General features: G+C 49.1%; 1 protein-coding gene across 1 annotated transcript in view; it reads left to right on the top strand.

Moving 5' to 3' along the window:
- The first annotated feature begins 8447 nt into the window (after window positions 1–8447).
- The window catches only part of LOC143340795 (LIM domain only protein 3), a 62576-nt gene continuing 51920 nt past the window's right edge, over window positions 8448–19103 (top strand). The window contains exon 1 of the mRNA XM_076763100.1: window positions 8448–8849. The gene's annotated coding sequence lies outside the window, so the exon portion shown is untranslated. The remainder of the gene's footprint in view (window positions 8850–19103) is intronic.

Here is a 19103-nt window from a genome sequence, read left to right as displayed (position 1 = left end):
GGGTGCACCGGGGACACTTCATTCCATTTTCTCACACTACGCCAGATCACGCGTAAGTATGTACGTGAGCTCGTAGAGTTTCGGAGAGTCGACAAAGTACCATAATGAAAAAGAAAATTTAGTGAAATTTTCGTTCGCGATTCTCGTTTTCGGCGGATAGTGGGTGTGGAGAAGGGAGCGCGATACACAGTCGCGACAGCAGTTTTTACGGAACTTGGGTGATCGAAGCATTAAGAGACGAAATGATATTTTGAAATTGCGATTGCGAATCGCACGGATAAGAAGGATAGATACCGTTCGGTGCGTTTCGTTTGGTGGCGATGTACGAGCGACGGCTTCTAAACGGCTTACTCGGTAGAACTGGATCGAAGCCGGGCATAGAATTCGACCGGCTTCGAGTGGCCGAGGCGCATCCACGAAGACGACGACGACGAGCGAAGCGACGATCGGCTGAAACGAGTTCACCGTAGAGCATGCTAGCTACGTAAAGCCCTGGCAACGGCTGTAGGCTGGGGTCGGTGCAATTAAGGGTATTAATTAGCGGGTACTTGATACCCCCTCGCCCCTCTGACAGCCGAGCCACCCCGTGCCCCGTGCCCCGTGCCCCGTGCCCCGTGTCCCATGCCCCTTTCCCGGACCAAGCCCTCTTCCGTCCTCCGTCCTCCGCCCTCCGTGGCTCTCCTGTACGTCGACCGACCCTCTTCACAGCGCCCCTCCTCGTGCCGCTAAAGTGCACCGCACCGCACCACTGACAGAGCAATACGGACAAGAGGTATATAGCTAATTACATGATTTCATGCCCGTGTTCGAAGTATGTGTACGTCTGGAGGGAGGTGAAGTACGAGACGTGGATACGAGGGTGTAGGGTTGCGGCACGGGAACGGCGAACGGCGAGCGGCGATCGGCGAGCGACGCGAACGACGCAAACCGAGGTTCCGGCGCGGCGTGGAAAAAGTGGCATTGCTCGTTGAAGGGAATCAACGCGGAAATTGTTGGGCCGGTGTTGGCGCAATCAGCGGGCCGCGTAACGAAAAGAAAATAGAAAACGGAAGCGAACGAAGGTTGGTTTCGCGATAACTCGTAACTCGTGGCGAAGGAACCGCGAGTCGTTTCGTCGGGAAATCGTGATCACGATCCATCGGTATCCGTTGGATGAACTCGTAAACGCGCGATCAGGCCACGGTACATTGGAAATGGGTTAGATATTCATGTATTTAAATTTATTTATTGGCAGGATTTTTGCTCTTCCGAGGGTGTCCTCGGGAGTTGGGACATAGCCCGGCTTTACGTCCCTCGCGCCACCTGTCTTGCAGCCGACTGTTAAACCTTTGCCGCTCGACAAGCCCTTCTGGGTAATTTTCCCGCTTAAAGAGATCTCGGCCAATTACGCGACCTGTCCGACGGGCGTTGAATTTTAATTGGAAAAGAAGAAAGTAGAAACCCTACTTGCCGGCTCTGCTGAGCTCGCTCTGGAGGGTGAGTGCGCTCGATTCCGGGTCGTCCCGGTTTTCTTCTTCGAGGTTTTCAACGATCTACGTAGGTGTACACGGTTTACCGTGACTCTGCTGGAACGCGAAACAGATATTCCTACGATCCGGCGACTATCAGTCCGCAACCTCCGCTTCCGCGATTTTCACAGTTAAATTGCAACCGTTTGTTAAATCTGTCGCTAATACGTCGTTGCCTAATTTTAATTTCAATTGTTTCCATATCAGCTTTCCTGTTTCGCGTCAACTTTCATCCCGTTTCTTTTCATTTTTTTCATTTTAAAAAAGGACGCGATGCTAACGAAGAAGTAAGTAAGCGCTGGTTTATATTTTAAAATGCTATGTGAAACGCAAAGATGGTGGACGATTTTAAGCGTCAGCCATTGTATTTGATGCATGCCGGTGTTTACTTGGACGTTGTTTTACGAGAAATACCTAGCTTACTTTCTCGAACGAATAATCCGATACAGAGCAACGATTGAAAAAGGATTTTGTTCAAAGTGTCGCAAAGAATAGAGTAAATATCTGATTCGAATCGAATTTGGATGTCGGGTATTCGCAGCGTAAAATGTTTTTCAGCCGAAAGTAACAATTTAAAATGGATTCCGTCGTAGCAAGGCACGAGTGCTGCCACGTCGCGGAGGAACAATAAACCATCTAGTCACCCCCTTACCACCCCCGTAATCAATTTCCTAAAGTATCCACATACGATCACGATCCTCCTTGGAAAATTTAGCTCGTTTCTTAGCTTCTCCACCTCCGTTATCAGCTTCGCAAAGTCTACATTAACCAAAGTAAATATTAATAAAAGGTAAAATAACCGCGTACGTCGTGTCGCGTTGCGTCGCGTCGCGTCGCGTCGGTTTCTTTGAAAACGAGAAAGAAGAATAAAAGACAGAAACGAACGCGAAAATTGTAAGCATCTATCATCGATCTCGATACAATTATTTTCGTACCTTTCATCAAATTTCTCCCCTTTCGTTTGGCCTCGCGTTCCCTCCTTTCACGCTTTTAGCGCAAAAACAAAGACGCGCACGTAACGTAGAGGCGCGTGCGTTACTATGCCACCCTATATTGCGAAACTTTTTCGACACATCAACGGGCGCGAATACGTGCGAAAGCGATCGGACGGCCGTTCTCTCCCAGCAGGAGCTAATAAGTATCGAGAAACACAGGCTTGGAAGTAACTTTTAAGAACTCCGTCGCGAAACTGTCGGCCGGGGATAGCTGGTTTCCAGGTTTCCTCGAGGTTAGAAACCAAAGGGACCGACGCGCGACGGCGGGTAACCGGTGGGGCGGCGGCAGTACTTTATGAACACGCTTCACATAAATTGTCGCAGCTCTTTAAGAAATTGGAAAAAGGCGCGAGATCCTTGGTGAAACAGCTTGCGTCGAGAGTGGCTCGAGAACTTTTTCAACTGCTGTAGGACATGGGAAACGCTGAGAGCACCAGGGAACGGGGGATGTTTGCGTGCATGTGTGTATCTACGTATACGTGGATGGGGCTGAGTCCTTGAGAGAAACGTCTACGAGACGGGACAGAGAGCGAGAGAGAGAGAGAGATATGTGTTACGAAGGAGAGGATAAAAGGTGGTAAGGTTCTTCCATGGATTTACGTAACAACATAAATTTATCCGTTAACTGTTGTAAGACAAGGAAAGTGCTCGATGCTTATCGATAGGTTTACGTAACATCGCACAAGAATTTCAATTATGCGGCACGTGTTTTCTGTTCCTGACAAATCAATAACACGCTCGAAAATCGTACTCGTTTTCTTTCGATTTGATTTAGAGGCGTAGAACAGAGGACGTCACAGACAATTGGAAAGTTTATATTAATGCTCGCTGGGAGAAGATAATTCGTAGGAAAAAGGAAAAGGCGTGGGTCGGTATACGAAAGGGTCGCGCGACAAAGAAAAATCGATGTACCAGTGGGACACATTTTCCAAGCAGGTAATCTTCGTCGGCGGACGAGATATTACATTTGAATAAACGTAGCTGACGATAACAACGAGGACGGATCTCGCAAACATTCGATCGATAAGCGCGCGTGCGCTGCCGCTGTTAATATCCCGTGGGAAATGTTTACTCGTATCAATCGTGTTCTCATTAATAGTAGGCGAAAGCATTGAAAGCTGAGGGAGCAGAGACTAGCCTCTTGGATAGTCTAGTTCGGTCACGGTTTAATCGACGCGACCGATCGAGTAACGTACGTCGCGTCGGCGAGTGACAAGAAGAGGGAGAGGGACAAAATTACGTCCAAGGCAGATACGAGCGTGAAAAATTTTCGCGTGTGCGAGCCACGGGAACAAATAGTTTAGGGTGGTAGTGGCGAGCATTTATCTCGGCGGACGATGATAAAGGGAAACAGAGGTTCGCGGCGTGTTGGAGCGAATAAAACGCAGTCGCGGGCTGCGTCGAATAATGCCTATCACGGAGGGTAAATCGGAATTTACCCGAAACGCGAGGCGGGCGTGCGAGCGAACAAACGCGCGACCATATCTCGTTGGGCCCACCCCCTGTGGCCACTCGCCGCGTCCGCCGGTGTTTACCGCAATTATTAAATGTAAACTCATATTTCGTAATTGCCAAATATTGGCGGTCCGATCGGTCGGTCGTGGCCCGATGCATCTCGCGAGGGGATGCTGGTGCTCGCACGTTTTCATCCCTTCTCGCATAACAATCCTTCCCGGCGCGGAGGCCTTTCGAACGAATTAAATCTCGAGCAATCGATAAATGGATTTACCGTAGCGTTCGATGTCGGATACGCTTCGTCTTTTTTGCGTTTAAACGAAGATCACGAGTCTCGAAACGATGGGAAACCGAATGGCGGATGGCTGTTGATTTCGCGGACGCAAGTAGGTACCTACCTCGGTTTTCTCTGCTGCTAATCCGCCATTTCTTTTCAACATCGAAACGAACGTTTCGAAAAATGTCGCGGTTCAAACAACTTAATCGAATAGGGGATTTTCGATGGTCAATGGGGAGGGAAAATCCAGGCCGTTGACGAGGGATGTCAACGGCGTGGCGTCAGCTTGTGTAACTATCGGTAATTAATCAGAATCATTCCCGTATATCGTGTCCGTCGGGTGCGGCGAAGGTACCGGAGGGGCGAAGGGCTACCGGTGACGGAGATACTGGTGTTGGTTGCGAAAGGGTAGTTAACCAGTGACGTCACGCCCGTGGCGACATCTGCTCCGGCACTAACCACCGGACACTGCAGATACTGGACACTAGCCCGCTTCTAACTCTGGATCAGGATCAAAATTACCCTTGCGATCGTGCCTAGCCTCTGCTCACCCGGCAGCTGCTTCTAATTAATTTCGCGTTCGGCACGGTCTACGACCTTTTCGCTCGGCGAATCACCGTAAACGCGATCGGCACGTACCGGCTAATACATTTATTTACTTGTTACAACATTATTATTATTATTATTATTAATAATAGTATTAGTTATTTACGATACTTTTCAGCCCCTCCTGTATCGTTACTTTCTATTCGAATGATATTTCTTTTACGTTTTGCGTTGCGTATGCGCTCGGAAACTTACAAAGTAACAAAAATGCGGATAGTTTGACCATCACGGTCCGTGCTCTGGTGCGTAACGCCAGGTTCGGGCACGTTCCTCCGTCCTCGTGGCTATCAATTGCGGCTAATCCTTTTCCAGAACCGCTGGGAAACTCTTGTCCCTCTTCCTCTTCGTTCCCCTTACGAATACGAGAATCGAGGGTACACGAACTCGGTTACTCGATCCGCCGGTTAGCGCAGAAACGTTCTCGCGTCCCGGTCACGATCGTATCGACGCATAATCGGCCAACGTTGCCGCGCAATCGCGATTCATATCGTTTTAAAACGTCGAAACGCAACCCCCCGGTGGACAGTTAAAGTTCGGCCGGCTAACGGAACCGGTCATGTATATTAGATACCCAATTCCAGCGGTAATCCAGCCATAAATATCTTTGAATTATATTTTCCACCGCGCTGGACACCATCACGAACGATTTGTTCTAAAAGGGAGATAGAGAGGGAGAGAACAGCGAGCGACAGGATGGAAAGCGAGACCGGAACGGGCTTTATTTAGCCGTTAATCGCTCAATTAAACTGGATCGTTCGAATTAGCTTTTAATCCTGGACGCGATGGTCGCGCGTTGCGCGGTATTTAAAAAAATCAAAATGAAATTTCCAGAAAGAGCCCATTTTTCTCTCTCTTGCTGCTATTGTTTCCATTTCCAGATTTGTCTATTCGATTACCGATTCCCTGCCCCTGTTACTATTCTATACTGCATATACCATTAACAACGGCGGCCCTCCTTCCTTCTCGAAGCGTCGAAACCAACGGTGGACGGGACACGGTGGTACACACTGAACCTCCAATACAGAGCACGTATTCTCGATCCTCGCTGAACACGGTCTTGCATGTACTCACGACGGTAGACGACAGACCTCCGTGTCAAAATTTTCCTATATTTAAATATATTATAATAAACGATTAATCGACACTGACTAGGAATATATATTTTTAACCCGCGACGCTGATCTTTTCTCTTCCTGCGATTCATCTTATTTATACGATTCGAGTTGCTTGTATTAATTTATCCGATCGACGAGAATGGCATTATAACTATTAAACTATTTAAAACCGTATTCCGCGAATGAATTGTCGCCTATAAATTTAGAGAGGGTCGCGGGGAAAGAAAAAAAATCCGAGATAAATAGCCGTCCACGGAAAAAGCGAAACGGCGAGAACGAAATTTAGAATTCCGCGGTAGTTGAGTATCGATACGAGCACGTATCCACGGTGGTACGTTAATGGCTCAACGATCTTTCTAGAATGTAACCTGATCGTGAATTTTCTGTTCCATAATGCCCTGTGTATCGAGAGCGCGCTTTGCGCGCTAATCTAATACCATTTACATCGCGGAACGGTGGCAGGATTGACGTGCACGGAAATAAATCCAAACCCGGGCTAACGCGTGCATCGAGCCCGCGTAAATCCGTGCTTTCCTCCTCGAACAAATCCAACGTCGATCGATGTAAATGAATTCCGCTCTAATTGCAATTATATGCCCCGAGTGCACATAAATGTTCCGCGTTACTGGATATATGACGCGTCACTCACGGCCGATCCGTGTGTCATTGGAAATTTATGAAATACCGATCGGCCGTATCCGTATCCGCGACTTGCACCTTTCGCGTCATACATGGCATTCAAGAATTGCTGTTGCGCGTATAATCGGTCGACCGTCGAGACGATGGCGCATTACGTATTTACGTTTCAACGTCTGATCGAGCCAAGACGTTTCGCGATATTAACATTTCACGTCGCTCACGGATCGTGACCGTCAGTCGCCTTCTCCGCTTCTCGTAGAAATTTTCTGTCGCTCGGTCACTCTCCGTCGGGATTATTTAAAATTTGCCTCGAGAAGAACGGTCACAGGGTTGCGCGACATCCGGTTAGAACGACACGGCGACTAACTACGTTGCGTTTATTCGGCGTGAACGGCAATCGATATTAAATCACGTTACGCCATCCTGGCCCTAATGCCATTCTCGAAGAGTAAATCATTAAAACGGCGGTGGCCGTGCACGCCAATCAGCAGGCATACCATGTAAATACGCGATGGAAATTCCCCATCCTATCCCGACGCAACATCGGCCGCCGCGTACTCTTCCCTAAAATCACACCATCCTCCTAACTGATTCGCTGTTTAGTTAGACCGATTTATTTATTGGTCGGCCGTGATTAGACTTTCGCTTTACCACGGACATGTGACCGCGTCAAACATTTGCCGGCCGGCCTGATTTGTTAACGAACGGCCAGCGGCGTCGCTCCGCGAAAAATACTTTACACGATCCCATAGTCCGAGTATCCGTTCGATTTCTCTTCTTGCTAATGACAAATACCTTTCACCACCTGTTGCTGAAAAAGAAAAACAGTTTACAACGGTCGTCGATATCTCAATCTTATGCCCGTTGGAACGATAGGTATCTTCTCGCCGACTCTTGTAATCTGACTTTAACGATCTTACGTTCTGCTACCAGCCGAACAAACTAACTATTGCTTTGCTTTATTTTATTATTAACGAATAAAGTCGTCGACGGAAAATAGAAAAACGTATAACGAACGGTAGTTCACTTTTGTCGATAGTGTGTGCGTGTGTGTGATCCAGGCATTATTTGCAACGATATATGGCCGATACAACGAACAGGGTCTCTTATTCTGATTTCTTATGCAAAAATGTTAAAAGTTTACGGAGCTTTTAAACTCTTTTAAACGAATCACTCGTCGTATTTGTCTTGGAACGTGCAAGCGTAGTATGAGTTTTGATACCAGATCAAAGCGTGGAAAATTTTTTTACGTATAATCATGCATTACTGCAACATTTTACGTAATCGTACAAATTGTTCCGATTCGAGTTTTACGTCTAATCGACACAACGACGACGAGTTGCATCGATTTTTTCCGCTTCTGTCCGTTACGGTCCCGACAAAAATTCCACGAACAACGTTACCGTCGCGTCGCAAAAAGTTTGGACGAATAATATCACCGGCGTAAAGGGCATTAGTGCGAGACTGTGCTCCGGTGAATCTTCGATGTCATTAGTTTCCTTTAATTACCCCCCGAGTCCAGCCGATCCAACTCGGCCTCCCCCTCCTCTTGTTCTCGTCGGTCCGGATCGAAGAAGTCAGTTGGCAAGTTCTCGAACCTCGGATGGGAGAAGAGCGGTTCTCACGCTCGCTAGAAGCTCAAGGAAAAAGCACGTTAGGGGTGGGATAGCCGTGGAACGTGGACACCCACGAAGACGTGCCCCTTTCGCGATGCCCTATCGTCACCCCGAGCTTATTCCGCCCCTTAAGTTCTGGCCACACCCGCAATCATGCGCAGTTTCCACCCATCGGCCAATGAAAGCTCGAGAGCTTGCAAGCTCTGCTGAGCGGCTTTCGAGCCGAGCCACTCCGACAAACACCACGTGCCACGCGGCCGAGTTGCACGTGCGTCCGCGGAGCTGTCGAGCTTTTGCGCGTCCAAGCCACGAGTCGAGCTTCCAACCGGCTCACCTACGAAACACGAGCATCGCGTCGACTCGTTTCCTCGATTTTTCTTCTTTCACTTATTCCCACCCTTCCCACCCTTTCGTCGCTCCGCACCATCGCGTCGCGTCGCCTCGGATCGCCTCGTTCCCTCCCTGGCATCGACCCTACTTGAAATTATTTCGTTGTTCGTTGTATCCTGAACCTCCTAAGGAGAATTCTTTATTCGGCGAAAGAGAAGAAGGCAGACGTGGTGTGCGTTCGTGTGAACATCGGTACATCGGACCAGAATCGCATTCGGGACAAAGCAGTTTCGAAAATCACGAAGAACGTAAGTAATAGTTTCGTTATTTTTCACGACGCGAGATACGTGGGTTGATTTTTTCGAAATTCACCGACGGAGGTGTGGGAGTCCGAGTCGAACATTTCGATCGTCACGAAACGATAATCGAGTACATACAATCGATGAGATTTTGGTAGGATCGTAACAGCAAGCTTGGCCGATATTCAACAGTTGGTCCTTCTTTTATCTTCGAAACACGACCCTCCGTGCTATACCCTAACTTCGAACCCTTGACAGCTCCGCGCTTACGCTACCCCCGATTCTCGTATTCGAGACTGTTCTTTTACGTAAGGGATAGTAAACAGTTCTCGATCCGTATCCGTACAAGCGCAACCTTAAATCGTACGTTTCTTTTACCTAGGTATAATTATCTAATTTGGTAATTCTACTTGACGTCTGAGACAACAACGTGCGCGTAAAATGTTAAATTTCCAAAGAAACGTACTCGATCGGTGGGAAAAAATAAAAATGCTACTTTATACGATAGAAGAAGGAGAGGAACGAACGAACGAACGAACGAACGAACGAAACGGGAGAAAGAAAGAAAGAAAGAAAGAAAGATATCCGGTGGACTAGAACGAAACATTTATCCGCTTATCCGCGTAATTCTTTTCGCGGAGCGGCAACACACCTGCGGAGGAATTCGCAAGCAGTGAGCAATAGGTGTGGCCATAGGTGTAACATATTTATGTTGTGAACCAGCCGAGTGTGGGCAATAAATAGCGAGCGAGAGAGCAGACTCGTAGGTGAAAGGGTAGGGTTGGTTGGTTGTGGCGCGGGGCTAGAACGATTACGCTTTCGAAATCCCTCGCCGTTCGACCGAGTCACTGGCACCACCATCGGCATCACCACCGTATCTCTATCCCTTTCACCCTCTCCCTCGACAGAATTCTACCCCGCCTCACCGCCGTACACCCCTATCTCCATCTATCTTTCTCTCCTTCTTTATCCCGTTTCGTCCCGCACTGTCCCCGTATCCATGCTCTGGCCCACCTACGCCCCCTTTTCGAATCCCCCAACCCCTCGTTCTCCATCCCCCTTCCCTGCACTGTCCCGTCCCAGTGGACACTCATGGTGCCCGAACAACCCTATACGTTTGTTTCCAGCCCGTATGCACGCATATATACGGAGGTATGCAATTTCGGTGTTAGGAATGCGCGAACGGACAAACGGCCGCACCGCGCGGACCGCTTGTATCGTTTGTACAGTCGCGCGGGGATACTTTTTCCTTCTTCGGAGAACATATTCGAGAAAGGTATGGTGCTAGCCCCTTGGATCGTTTGCCAACACTATTTAATTCGTCGAGACTTTTATATTTCGCTCTGGTATTATCGCATGGTTTCGATGCGTATAGGTAAACGTGAGTGCAAGTTATGCACAGCCAGCGTGGAACGAGGTATTCGGATCATCTTAAACCCAAGCACCCCGCAGCATTCCAGCGATCTGTACGTATCGAGAATCGAAGGATGCAGGAACGCCGCGCCGAGTGGCCGCGTGTGTCGGCTGTCCGGCAATCCTAATGATGCATATCTCGACTCGGTCCGTTATGTCTTGAATGTCTCAACGATGCGATATCTGGCGGACGGGTATCGGTTACAGTGGCAGATTTAGCAAAGCGGGAGGCGGGTGAACGACGGGAGAAGCACGAAAGCTACCCGGAATGGGGGGAGGGATGGTGGTGGCGGTGGTGGTTGTGCATGGTCGCAATGAGGTTGAGAGCTTGCGGCCGAATGCCAGTCTAACCATGTCTAGCGTACGTTTACTTGCAAGCTTGCCAGACAGTCGCGCGCGTCCCGGACGTATCGCCAGCATTCGAGCAATGCGACTCAAGAGTTTGCGTCGGCGCTCCGGATCTTACCCTGATTGCACCCGGCTACTCCGCGAGGATTGGCTCCTTCGGCGTTCCCCTAGCTTTGGCCAGAACTTTTCGCGATCGTCCTCTTGCCCTGAACAGATCGAACGAGCTGTCCGAGTACTCGAACAAAACGACCGATCGACGAAACCGAGTAAACGTATTTCCGTTGCACGATGGTTTGCCAACATTCCTTTCCATCTTTCTTTCGTCAAGTTGGCGGTTTGTTGGTACGCGGTCGGAAATCGGAGGACTCGGAAAGGAAAATGCACTGCACCGGGATTTAGCGTGCATGCGCGTCGGCGGGTTCGCTAATGAATTTTTTAAGTGTCCTTTTCGCGAGAGCACGCAGACATTTCCACGCTTGTGACGAGATCCGAGGACGCGCGATGGGCAATAGGCGGTCAGCCAACGAAATTCCCTCAGTGTGCGTACACCTCGCGCATTCCGCAGCGAGATTGCGCAAAAATCGGGCAAAACAAACGCAACTAATTTAACTGCTTTCGAACAATTAATCCGAAGCATTTAATTTAATTGCGCCGCAGCCCGTCGAGACCCCGGCTAGCGTCAGTTGAAACAACAACCGATGCGAGACCCGGTTGGAATTTTCGGCCCAATGCGCTCGACTCGAATTGTTTCGTATTCAAATGAAAAAAAGAGAAGGAAAAAAAACTGACGCGTCCGATGGACGTTCAAAGTCGAAAACGATCGGAGAACGATGACGAAGAAACGCACGCTCGACGAACAATAACTATAGTGCTTGAAAAAAGATTAAATAACGTTGGCAAAAGAATTAGGCGTACCACGCTTAAAAGCTATAACGCGTTCGTTGCGACGCGAGTATCGTGGATGCTTACCGGGACCGGCTATTCGCGTCGATGCGAATTAATTATCGTTTAAAGCAATTTTCGAAGTACAGGCTTGGTCGTTTAGGGCATTTTGTACATTCGTATCGACTCTTTTCTCTTCTTGTCTTTCCTCTGTTTCCGATATATTTTCAAGTTATTAAGAAAGTTAGGTTCGCGTATAGGCAGCCGAAGGTGTGCGCCGGATACTGGAAAGCGAACCAGTAGGTGGATGTAATTAATAGCAAACTCGTATAAATCACAGACAGGTTGGATGCGCGTTGGTATGCGTCGTTACCGATGCAGGATTATGCCCAGAGGGACGGTTACCCCACGACCCGCTAATTTTTCAAACGGCCGCCATAATGGTCCCGGCTAATTACTGATTTTTATCTTCGTGAGTCGGAACTGTGAAAAAATTGCCGGTTGAACGGAGAGAGAGAGAGAGAGAGAGAGAGAGGGGGGGGGGAGTAGAGGGGGGCAGAAACAAAGAGACGAAAAGAGAGAAGACGGAAGAGGAATAGGATTCGGGCCAGCGGTCGTTTTGTATTGCAATTTTACGAGACTGAGAAATTTTCCGCGATAAACCGCGGCCTATTATGACGGCCGTATCGTATTCGAATGAATCGAAGCGTATTTTTGTCTGTTGTCGTATTATTCCGAACAATAGAAACAATTTTCATCGTATAAAACAAACATAGTTTCGTGTTCTTGGCGTTGATAGTTTCGATTGTTGTTGGGGCGAATGCCGTACGGAAACTTGTCGAATCAACGGGAGAATCGTTGCTCAGAGTACAGGGTGTTTCAAGTTGTGCCCAGCGCGCGTATTCTGGGCGGATGGATACATTTAACTACCCCCAAACGCCTATGTACTTAACGTAACCCATGTAAGCTCACGCTAGAACAAATTTACCCCCAGCCCCCGACGGCCGCACTTCTCCCAACCATCCACTTCGAGTCCCTTCTCACCCCCTAATTCTCCCACGGAACACCGATGTTATGAAGTTGTGTTGAACTTTTCGCGAGCATAGTTTGCAGAACACCCTCGGGTGACTGCGAGGCTTACCTTGGCTCGTGACATATATCTACGCGGGCTCTAACAAACCGTCGAGGAAAGGAAGACGAGACGCGAAACCGAGGGTGGGTCGCGCGAAATTTGTGGAAGAACGCGTCATCCCGCCTCTTCCAATTTCGACCGTGTCCTCCGAAAGACTCGGTAAATTGCTATCAGCTACCTGTTGCCGAACGTCTCGCTAGGCATTAATCGACACAAGTCGTGCGATAATTCTTTTCTCTAAATGTCCGGTAAATGTCTAATGTTGGAAAGTAATTCTCGTCGTAAGAACAAGAGCACTCTTGCTATTTCCACGAGGTTTATCCATTAAACCTGAAATTTAGCTATCCTTACTTTCCTAGTACTCGTAGATTCGTCTGGATAACGTCCGAAGCGTCTTTCTCGCAAAGAAAGGCTTCCGTTTCTGCCGGAAGTATGCGTATGCGGCGCGTATACAGCTAAAACAGCACACGAGTTAGGAATTCTCGGCACGGCAGTCGGAGCCAACAGGCCCAGGCTGAAACTTACGGGCCAACTTTGAGGGGGGGTAACAGCATTACAACGTTATTAGATTTACCGCAAGCACCTACCCCCCAGGCACTCTTGTGCGTTCCACACACACAGCCCTTCCCAAAGTATAAGTAACCCTAAACGCCCAGGCTAGAGCCTAGCTCGTGCCTCCAGTGTCTTGTATATTAAATTATGCGCGTGTGCCTCGCAGGTACGAATGAGAAATATTCCTTGGTACTTTGCTCGGAGCGCGAGACGAATTTTCCTAGACATACTTGGACGTTTTTCGACATTTTTCTCGGGAATTTTTAACGGAGAATCGAAAGAGAAACTTTGTAAAAAATCGATAGGGGATAAAACGCGGAAGAAAAACGTGTTTAGGACGAGAAAATAAAAGCGAGAAAGGGCAATGGAAGGGGAAAGAGAGAGCAGGAGAATTTTCGGTGCGACTAGCTATTGAGTAGCTATCCTTAAGATAAGGGTGGTGTTTCACCCCGTCCCTCATACGTTTCCGCTATCTGACGCTAAACGGCACTGCTGCTCGTGGCCTTCCACGCAAAAGGGATGGTCCTGGCAGGATGGTTCTACATAATACGCTGGCACATTACTGTCGAAACCCCATTAGATAAGCAGAATTTAGAACGGCGAGACAGGATTTTTGTACGGGCGACGTTCGCTGAAAAATCACCGACCACCGACTTCGTCACGGAAACTTTTTCCCTCTCGCTTCAACGTACGAGTTCGTTTCGGGCAACAATTCGGGTATTTTTCAACACGAGTAAAGCTGCGTGCATTGAAAATTTACGTTAAAAACATTCGTAGGAGGAATGTCTGATTTCGTCAGGACTGTGTATACATATTCGATCTCGTATCGCGCGAGACTGACATCAGCGAAACTGATTTGAAAAGCGAGAAGATGGGCCCCGCGCAACAAAAGCCTTTACGCGTCCCGCTCCCCCCTCCCACAGCTCATTTAAGGCTAACTGTCCACAACGGGGGTGCAAACTACCCTTATCTGCGGACGTTTATGCCCACGCCTTATCTAGCAACCCCGGACTGCTTCGTGCTTGCTAACAACTAGGTATTCTCTCTTCCAAGCCAATCTCCTTCCGCGAACAAAACGACCTTAAGCATTGCCTTCTCTCTCGCACCACCTACCACTGCTTTCTCGTTTGTTTCTCGCTTCCCTCTGTTCCACATTCCCCACTGGGTTTATTTCAATTTCCTCCCGAGCGTGCTTTTTCAAATGTCAAATTAACCGAATCTCTTTGCATAAAAGCGAAAAAGAAAGAGAAAAAGGCGACGAGACGAAAAATCGAAAAGCTCGCGATATTTCTTATCTCGTAAGTTCCCTTAGTTTGGCCGCTGTCGGTGAAACGGTTGTCGAACGACCCAGGGTCGCTGGTCGGAGGATGTTGCGGTGAAAACAAAGACGTTACTCGCCCCTATCTGAGGTTGTAAAATAAACGTCGAACGAGAGCAAAACAGGAGGGTGGGCCAATAAATGAGATAAGCTTTCGTATAAATTTCTGCGGGAACAAACGGCATTATCGATGAGTCTCGCCATCAAAACGAATGTCTTGCATCTCTCGGTTTCAATCGAGCCACTAGTTTCTACGATACGTTACCGTCGCATCGCAACGCGTCAAAAATATATTTCGAAAAGAGTGCACCGTACCGTGCACGAGTACTTTTAGTTTTCTCGATCCATTGCACGGCAAGGATAAATACACAAAAAATATTGAAAAAAATGGTACGGGCACGATTCATGGAAAATAAAAACTGCATTGTCCCCCACATCCGGGGAATATTACAAACAACTGGCAGATTTTTCACTGATTTTTCTGAATGAAACGTACCAGAGCCGCGTATTGGTACATCGAACTAATTGGAAGTCTTAATAACACTCGACGTAATAACGCTGTCGGTACCCGGGTGTGTGCGTATCGTATCGATTGAAATCTACAACGGACACCCCTCTTGTTTCCAATCGACTGTTCCGTGCACTCGATCCACCTCCGGCGACCGGTAGCGAATCAACAAACGGGACTGATTTCATTTCGTTTGATTCGATTCCTCTTAAGTTTGAACGCGTTCGTCGCGAATCCGCGCTGCAATGTCAACGATCGATCCTAGATCGACTCCAGAGACCGATAACCTATTTCGAGCTCGAACGAAAGACTCGAATACCTGTAACCGACAGTAACCTGTCCGAACTTGGCAAATATATTTCCGCCAGGAAACGTCTGACATTTAGGAAGGATTTAACCAATGTCGTTGTCGTTTTTAGTCGAGCAGAAAGATGTTGGATCGTATGGAAATAGAGTCTATTCGACGTCCGTGTTTCCAAACTTAAACATTGTTTCCGTATCGCGCCGTAAATAATTACTTTGTAACACGGCTAAGAGTACGTCCACGCGAACGATCCGTTTAATAGAATTTCGCGTTTCCTTTCGACTCGGCGAATCGAAAGGAAACTGCGATCCCATGCCTGGAAGCGAGACTGAAGAGGAGCGTACGAGGCAATGGAAGAGGAAAGGCATGGCATCTCTATTGACATCCCGTAACCGTACCGTGATTTAATATAAACTGCACAAAGCTCCACCTTTGATAGTCAGATATGAAATACTCTGGTCCGAGGAGTGCCCCTTCGGAGACGGCCGCCAACCCAGCGCTGGAGGGTGCGCTTCAGCGTCTCGACGAGCTGCATCAAGCGGCGATTCTTTCTCCCCCAGTCTATCTCGAGGTCGACGTCGAATATTCCGAACCGAAGGGGCTAACAGTCTCGAGCTTTGAGAGTTTCGAATGTCGGTGGAATGTTTGGACCTTCTTCGTGGACAAATGCCGCGTGTCGGAATTCCTTCCAAGGGAATGGAAGGAAGGCTCTTATAAAGCAGCCGCCGACGATTCCAGTGAATCAAATCGGAGACAGTACGCGTACACGGAGAATAAAAGTTTGATGTTCGATGGGTTAGGGATAGGTTCGCGGCGATCGAATGTCCGCGACGCGATTGGTAAGTTGTTGACGCGGCGGCTGAGCACAGTAGAGGAAAGAGAGAACGTCTGCGGCGAGGAAGTGGTTTTCTCGATATAGCGCCCGACGCGACGTCCGTAATGTTCGTTTCAACGACGGACTTTGATCCTTTACTACATTTTTACAAGCGATTACATTGGCCAGCCGCTGGCGATCCTTCGGGGCGACCTTATTTTCTTCTTCTCACGACTATCCTTTGCGATCCGTTCGGCGTAGCCCGATCTCTCCACAACCCCCCTTCGCCCCGCTTCGAAAGACTCCGTAACGAAGTTGCTCGACCGACGAAGAAAGATATTGTTCTTGTTTGTAGCAAAGTTAAACTCGAGTTCCGTCTCGGTCGTGGTTCACTCGCCCCTAATTAGGTTTAAGGGATTATAGAATTGCCTCGCAAAGTCGATTACAAGATTGGGATGGTCGGCCGAAGGGAGAACGAGAACCGCGAAGACGCGAAGCTCTCTTCGGCCTCTCGAATTTGTCGGACTTGACGAAACGCGGCGAACCTTTGCGATATCGCGTTAAATGTGATCAAAGGATGCAGCAAGTTTAATCGAAAAGCGGTAAACGACCAAGAAACTGTTCGATATTCGTTCTCTTATCGAGCCTGTCCTTTCGATTCCTTACAACTCTCGCGCAAACAACCACCGACAAGTTAACAATCGGACGTTGAGGAACAGGAGGTTGAAGAAACGTTGAAAAACGATCGGAACCTTTCGAGCCGGCTCCGTCGACCAAAATCCATCGGAGACCCAGTCTCTATTTAGAGGGACGATCGACCCTCTCTTTCGTCGAAAATCAGAAACGTCGAGGCGAGCGTATTTAAGGGTACGCGATCGGGAAACTACCCGCGTGATCTCTAATTGATACCCGTCCGAGTAGTTAACGGAAAATGATAGGTTTCGAAGAGAGGCGACGCGTCACAAGCACGGCAGGGCAGGGCAGGGCAGGGCACAGAAGGTTGCGGAAGGCGCCGTTGGCAGATCGGCCGCTGCTCCGCCGTTGGAACTAAAGGGTAGGGGACAGGGAAAAAAGGGCAAAGAGCAAGGGGTGGGGTTAGCAATTTTAAACAGTCTCCGGCGACTCGATCCTCCGGCATAGCGGAGTCCGGCTAGTGAGGCTGAGCGTGCAATGATTGATGCTGGGGCCGCCGACGGTATGGAGGGGTGAAAGTGAGGAGGGCTGGAGGATCGGTCCTACGGCCTGGGGAAATTTAATTAACGTAAATGCCGCCGCCACGGCCGGCGTTACACGCCGTGTGTGGCAATCGCTCATATGCAACTGCTCCCTACCCCCGCGACGCCTCCCTCCAGCATCAAACTCATCCCGCGACGCCTCCTTCCCTCGCTTATCGGCGTCCTACACTTTGCCCCTCGCGACTCTCTTTCTCTCTCCCGCACCTCTGACCGCTGAAACCTTTCCCCGAGCATATCCACGCTACACCAGCTACCACGTGCGTCGACCTGATCGGCCAGATGGGGGCTTATTAAACGCTCGGAACAGCGGTAAGGGGTTTCGATTGCGGACCGATTGATGGATCTCGAACCCCGTGTTACTTCGATCGTCGATATCCGAGATCCCGTTCGCGAAAAACGAATCGGTCGCTTCGAGCTTGCTTTCGAGCTAAACTTTCCATCGTATCCGACGATTCACGAGCTTCCCGTCCGTGTTTCTTGAGTTTATCTTTCGACGCAACCAAAAGTTCCTACTATGGAATAGGATTCTACTGCTACGCGTAGCAGACGATAGTGGCTCGGTTACCGAGAAGCTGCCGGTAGTCGTAAAGTAAAGAAGAGCCTAGACTATATTTATAGAAAAAGTTTTGAAATATCCAAAGGTTGGTTTTCCACGATAATCGTGAAAGAACCTTTTTGCGAGGGTCTGTACACATAAGTACCGCGAGGTAACGGCTGCTGCGGTGCCAGTACGTGTGACGTGGGCGCAGGATGAAGAAGGGTGGATTCGCTGGAGGTCGAGATGGGCAGAGGCAATGCGGGGCAGCGGGAGTCGTCGGGGAGCGGGGAAACATAATGGCCGCGGCACGTGGTGCGTGGCCCCATTAAACCGATCGCACCCCGGATTGATTTTCAGCCTTTCGGCATTTCATGCGAACAAACTTCGTTGTCGGTGTAATTGAATCGCCGCGAATGTCCGGCTGACTTGGACGCAAATTAACCGAAACGCAATGCTCGTTGCGGCGTTGCTAGCTCGCGACGTTGCAAAGGGCACAAGGGCGAAGGTCAGAGGGGGGGGGGGTGGGATGCGCGTAGATTTGTTCGATACGAACGTTAACACGATAATCCGATTGTTCTCGCTCGCTGTGGATCGACGCGACGTTGGACGACGATTTTTTCGCGATCGTGGACCGAAATTCGATTGTCTGGTACGCGGTACCGCGGTAACCTCGTTACGGTGCGACTTGCGTTCGTCTTTGACGTCTCTCTTAAATCTCGACAGTTTTTTAAATTGTTGCTACCGCGGGATCGCGCGATCGTTCGCTGGATGGCCGTAAAGGCGATATCTAACGATTCGTTTTCGTTATTGGCGAATTCGATAGACTCGACCAGTCCAGGTTGAGCGAACGAGTTCGAGACGAAAGTGCAACGTGGCAATGCGCGAGCAAGCAGCAGAATGCATTCGTGCGGTCTGCGGGCCGTAACTGCTAATTAGCGCATACAAGTCTGTATGGCGGGCTCGAGGGTTGGACGGTCGGCGGTGCAGGCTGCGCAATGCGCCCCTTTATTAAATACCATCGAAATTAAAATTATAATTGCATTCGCTATCCCCCCTCTGGCTCGACAGCGACCGTGCGCGCGCGATACCTACTTCTCTGGGTGGTTGCACCCTCGCGGTACGGGGCCCCCTTATCGCCAAGGATTTGCGATGAATTAAAAATAGGGAAATCGTTCGGACAGAGTAAGGGTAACTATCGATTCGAACAAAATTCCTCGCG

Source organism: Colletes latitarsis, chromosome 4, assembly GCF_051014445.1.
Source record: "Colletes latitarsis isolate SP2378_abdomen chromosome 4, iyColLati1, whole genome shotgun sequence".
In the NCBI taxonomy this organism is placed as follows: domain Eukaryota; kingdom Metazoa; phylum Arthropoda; class Insecta; order Hymenoptera; family Colletidae; genus Colletes; species Colletes latitarsis.
The sequence above is the reverse complement of the archived record's forward strand: the minus strand, read 5'-3'. Positions and strand labels throughout refer to the sequence as shown.